The 5,715-nt window shown below is 38.0% G+C and overlaps 1 non-coding gene across 1 annotated transcript; it reads left to right on the forward strand.

Moving 5' to 3' along the window:
- The first annotated feature begins 3,399 nt into the window (after nucleotides 1–3,399).
- TRNAK-UUU lies at nucleotides 3,400–3,470 on the forward strand. Its single transcript has one exon. It is a non-coding gene; the product is annotated as a tRNA-Lys (tRNA).
- Nucleotides 3,471–5,715: the final 2,245 nt, after the last annotated feature.

Below are 5,715 nucleotides of genomic sequence, written 5' to 3' on the forward strand. Positions count from 1 at the left end.
TCCATACATGACCACTGGAAAAACCATAGCCTTGACTAGACGGACCTCTGTTGGCAAAGTAATGTCTCTGCTTTTGAATATGCTACCTAGGTTGGTCATAACTTTCCTTCCAAGGAATAAGCGTCTTTTAATTTCATGGCTGCAGTCACCATCTACAGTGATTTTGGACCCCAGAAAAATAAAATCTGACACTGTTTCCACTGTTTTTCCATCTCTTTCCCATGAAGTGATAGGACCAGATGCCATGATCTTAGTTTTCTGAATGTTGAGCTTTAAGCCAACTTTTTCACTCTTCTCTTTCACTTTCATCAAGAGGCTTTTTAGTTCCTCTTCACTTTCTGCCATAAGGGTGGTGTCATCTGCATATCTGAGGTTATTGATATTTCTCCCAGCAATCTTGATTCCAGCTTGTGCTTCTTCCAGCCCAGCATTTCTCATGATGTACTCTGTATATAAGTTAAATAAGCAGGGTGACAATATACAGCCTTGACGTACCCCTTTTCTTATTTTGAACCAGTCTGTTGTTCCATGTCCAGTTCTAACTGTTGCTTCCTGACCTGAATATTGGTAGCCAGATCCAATAGCCAGATCCTGTAAGGTGCTGGAAGGATGACTTTATTATATTAGAGTCATGTTGTATACAAGTTGCTTATGGAAGATAATCATTGATGGCTATTTGAGCCCTGTTATATGTCTAAGACCAGAGAATACATTAAAGATTTGATTTAAAAAATAGTATAATGGAAGTATCTTTCTTCATAAGAAGCTTATACATGGAATAATCAGAAACTGAGGAGGGTATAACATAATATTTAAATCAAATGATTGGAAATGAGATAACATGATTATGATTGTTGACAGGCTCTAAGTTGTATGAGATTGGTTCAGATAATAAAGTTGGTCATACTCCCAAGAGAGGGCTCACTAAGCCAAGAGAGAATAGAACAAACTTGACCACATAGATTACATTTGATATTCAAGTTGCTGAATGAGAAATGAGCAGATGGGACTGGTAGTAGAGCTTGTAGGTGATAATTGTTTTTGGTGGTAATGACTGAATCATGGCTCAGAATATATATTAAATGTGATGTAAAGGAAATTAGGTGCTTTCAGATTGTAGTGCTGGAAAAGACTCTTAAGTAAGTGTCCCTTGGACAGCAAGGAGATCAGATCAGTCAACCAGGCAGTATCAGGACTGAAGCTGAAGCTGAAGCTCCAACACTTTGACCACCTGACAGGAAGAGTCGACCCATTGTCAGAAGAGTCTGATTCTGGGAAAGACAGAACAGGAGAAGGGGATGACACAGGATGATCTGGTTAGATGACATCATCGACTCAATGACTATGAGTTTGAGCAAACTCCACGAGATACTAAAGGACAGGGAAGCCTGGCGTGCTGCAGTCCATGGAGTCACAAATGTCGGACATGACTTAGCAACTGAGCAACAACAAGGAAAACGAGAAACAAAATCTGGCACTGTGGGATGACACGAGCTAGGTTAGCAAGTCAGGAACCATGTGAATATCCTGAATACCCCTGGGCAGGACCCAGCCAGCAAGTCAACATGGGAAAAGAAAGTCTCAAATAGGACTGGTCAAATATCATTTAGTGTTGGAACATGAGCTCTAATGTACTTCCAGAGTTGATCATCTATGATTCTGTGATGCAATAAGGATGAACTGTTAGGGTTGTTAATTAGTTAACAAAGAAAACAAGGTAGGCAGGAATGGATACTGTCTTTGCAAGACAGATTTTAAAAAAGAAACAATAAAAACTCAAAGGTAAAGATTAATGTGAGTTAGAGGCATCAGAGGAAGCTCCCATTGGAGAAATACAGCTTGAGGGTAGCCATGGAGGATGAGTGGAAGCATAAAGGCTGTAGGAATTGGGCATGGAGAAGAAAAGATTAAAATCTTTCAAGTAGAGAACAGGTATAAACATCTTCAAATAAAATATAGAAGAATATTAAAATGAGCATGGCCATGAAATGGTGAGAAGACTTGGCTGTAGAAAGAGGACGGTATTGCTGATTCATTTCAGGCAGATTCAGTACTTTGTTGCAGGATTTGGACATTACTCTTCCTCAGTTCTTATCAGTCTGCCTGGGTAAGCTCTGTGCTCAGGCATGTGCATAAAAGCTCCTAAAGTAAACCCATACACAGTCATTAGGAAAATGAACCAGGTCCCTGGGGAAACATTGTGATATACAGTGTCTGAGCTTCTTCAATATCCTTATGTAATAAGGTGCCTTATAAATGTTATTAGCTGCAGGTTTTATGGCAAATTTTATGCCATTTTGATTATGATGCCGCTGGATGACAGCTAGTTTACGTTGCTTAAACATCCTCCGTATCTAATGTCGAAAGGAAGCTAATTAGCTATAACCGTGAAAATGGCTGTGTCATGTGAAAAGGGAACTATGTAGAGTAAATTTCTTTACCCTAGTATTGAGAATGTTATACAATGATTACCTCCAATTTTAAAACATTTAGGCAAGCTAAAAGTCACAGAAAGAAAATTTAAAAAATGAGAAGGTATAACTGTTGTTTTTTAAAAATATTTTTTCTTATTTGTAGCAGGCATCATGACCCAAATTCCTTAATGGTTTATGCCCCAATGAATCACTTTGTCTCAGTCACCACTTCCATGTGGTTATATGTTTATTAATGTTTCCTGATGGATCATGAGTCCATATTTCTTTAGAACATCCTCGACGACATATCCTGAACATTATTTAAGACTCATTATTCATTGAAATAAAACATGCAAAAGCACAAGTTGGGTAGTGGGTATATTTTATTAGTGTGTGTTGTATTCCAAGTCCCTCGTCAACATAAAACTCTGTAAAGAGTCTATAAATCTAATTAAGGGCATTAGAATAAGAAAAAATCACTGAGTGGTTAGTTAGGACAGGCAAGCCTTATGTGGAAGGGGAAGGATATTCTTAGTTACAGTTATAAATGGTTATTGAAAAATCCTTAATACTTAAATACAGAATTGACACAGACAGTGTTGACCACGAAACCAGCACAAGCATGGGAAATAGGTAAAGGCTACTATTTCTTTCATTGTAGAGACAGTATTTCAGGAAAGTAACCTCAAAAGTTCAGAGATATTTATGGCAGATTTTCTCACACACCATTTAAAAAGTCCTTTCTTTAAGGAATATCTTTTCCTTTTGTTGATAGACCAGTAAACTGACCATATGGGGGTCAAATTAGCAAGGTGGAGCATGGGAGGTGGGATGGGGGTGGAAACTGCTTTCAATACAGCCTGTGTCATACCACAAATTTGTTAAAATAAAAAACGGATTGGCAAACTAAGAGTCCACAGCCTGGATATGGTTCACAGGTATATTTTCTTTATTCTTAACAGCATATTAATATTACCCTTAATATTCCCTGGTGGTCCAGTGATTAGGACTTGCCACTTTTACTTCCAAGCCCAGGTTCAATCCCTGGTCAGGGAATCAAGATCCCACAAGCTGTGTAGCGAAGCCAACATAAAAGGCCAATGTTTGAAAATAGATTTCATACAAAATGTTCATATTTTGACTCTGTTGGAGATCTGATAACACTGAGACTGCATTCTTTTTTTTCTTAATTTATTTATTTTAATTGGAGGCTAATTACTTTACAATATTATATTGGTTCTGCCACACATCAACATGAATCCGCCACGGGTGTACACGTGTTCCCCATCCTGAACCCCCTTCCCACCTCCCTCCCCGTACCATCCCTCCGGGTCATCCTAGTGCACCAGCCCCAAGGATCCTGTATCGAACATGGAGTGGCGATTCGTTTCTTATATGATATTATTCATGTTTCCATGCAATTCCCCAAAATTATCCCACCCTCTCCCTCTCCCACAGAGTCCAAAAGACTGTTCTATACAACTGTGTCTCTTTTGCAGGGAGCAGCCTCCCAGAGGTGGGTCCCATCCCTCCGGGCTGACACAGTTTCAACCCTCTCTGGTTGTCCCAGTCTAGCTTAATTCATGATTTTATGAGCTACCTGACCCTGAAGGGATCCTTCCTTCAGGAAATGAGAGACTCTTTGGCTTACATTTGATAGCTGAAAGGGAGCATTCACATAAATTCTTTTTGAACAGAGAATATTGTTTACTAGTGACCCTATGACTCTCATATATGAGGGAGCTGGAAATTTCTTTCCAAAAAGAAAAAAAAAAAATATATATATATATATGAACAAGATTGTCCATTCCACCATTGAGGTCATCCTGGCTTATTGGATTCTTTGTCAGTAACAGAAAAAGAAGTTCCTAAACTTCAGAAAACTGAGTGAATACAATCATCCAATAGACATCTCTATGGAGCCTGGGGCACATAATCTTTCCATGAAGTGATTAAACTGTTAGTTGCCAAATTTATTTAATTTATCTTTATTTGTATTTATTTGTATTAAGGTATAATTGGCATACAACATTATATTAGTGTCAGGTATACAGTTTACTTCTACATTTATGGCTTTTTGCCCCTAAAATGTCTGGTCTCATCAGATTTAAATTTTGTATCAATTTCCTGGTGCCTGGCATGCCACAGATACGATAATTTTTCCCATGCTTAAAATAAACTCTATTCCAAGATTTCTGGTGCATCTCTTTTGGAGCAAGAAAGAGTGAGTCCAGGGAAACTCAGACAAGGAAAAAAGTGGTAATTGAAAGAACTGATGTAGAAAAAAAGGAGGCATCAAGATAAAATTGTGTGTTACCAAGTGTAGTGAGCCAAAGTTGGCCTTATCTGTCCACCCATTTCTGTACGGCCTAGAGTATTTGAGTTAGTATCAGTTTAACCATACCCCCTGCAAACTAAGAATTGGTTTTAGGTTGATGCAGAGCTCACCAGCTGAGCTAATGGAGATCTTTTCCTGTTTCTTTTTTCACAGACCAAATGGGATGGAGGATTCCTATGTATCTTTCATCCAGTTCTGTAACCAGCAATGATTGACACAGGGACCTGTAAACATCTGTGTTAAAAATAAAAACAAAAAACGGAGAAACAACAAAACTAAACCACATCTCAAAACCAGGTATTCCTGATTCAGTTTGCTTGTTGGGACACCTGAATCACCTTCAGCAAAAAGAAACCAAATTCAAGAAAACCAACTACTTTTGTTCCAGATAACCAGTGGAAAAGAAAAAAAAGAGTCAATCAACATAGCATTTTATCTAAATTGACACAGGGCTATCCATTTTGATGGGTTTTTCTCCAAACTGAGCAGCTTAGTTGTTACAGAATCATACATATAGAGCCTCATGCTTGCTTATTTATTCTGTGCAGAAAATTTAAAATGACTGAAACAAGGTCTCAGTGCTCAAGAAACTTACCATATATTTTTCTGAAATAAAGCTCACCTACAAATTGCTGTAGCATCAGTCAAAATATCAAAAGTGTTAGGTGAATGGTCTAAATAAAGAACTAGTATTTTATAGAGGAGAGATAAGCCTACAACAATGTTTGGCATATAGTCAACCTTCAATAAATCTGTGTTGAATAAATGACCAAACAAATGAATGGACATTATTCACCACTGGCTTGATTAGATAATGCCTTACTGAGAGGCTGAGCTATGTATGCATTGGTCTGCAGGGGATAGTAGAATTGCCACAGCCAGTGATGAGGTAAAATAGAATATATTCTAGATGGAGGCAATTTTATGAAAAAGAGTGTGAGAAATACTTGGGAAACAATGAAC

Source organism: Bos indicus x Bos taurus, chromosome 24 (genome assembly GCF_003369695.1).
Source record: "Bos indicus x Bos taurus breed Angus x Brahman F1 hybrid chromosome 24, Bos_hybrid_MaternalHap_v2.0, whole genome shotgun sequence".
Classification (NCBI taxonomy): Eukaryota; Metazoa; Chordata; class Mammalia; order Artiodactyla; family Bovidae; genus Bos; species Bos indicus x Bos taurus.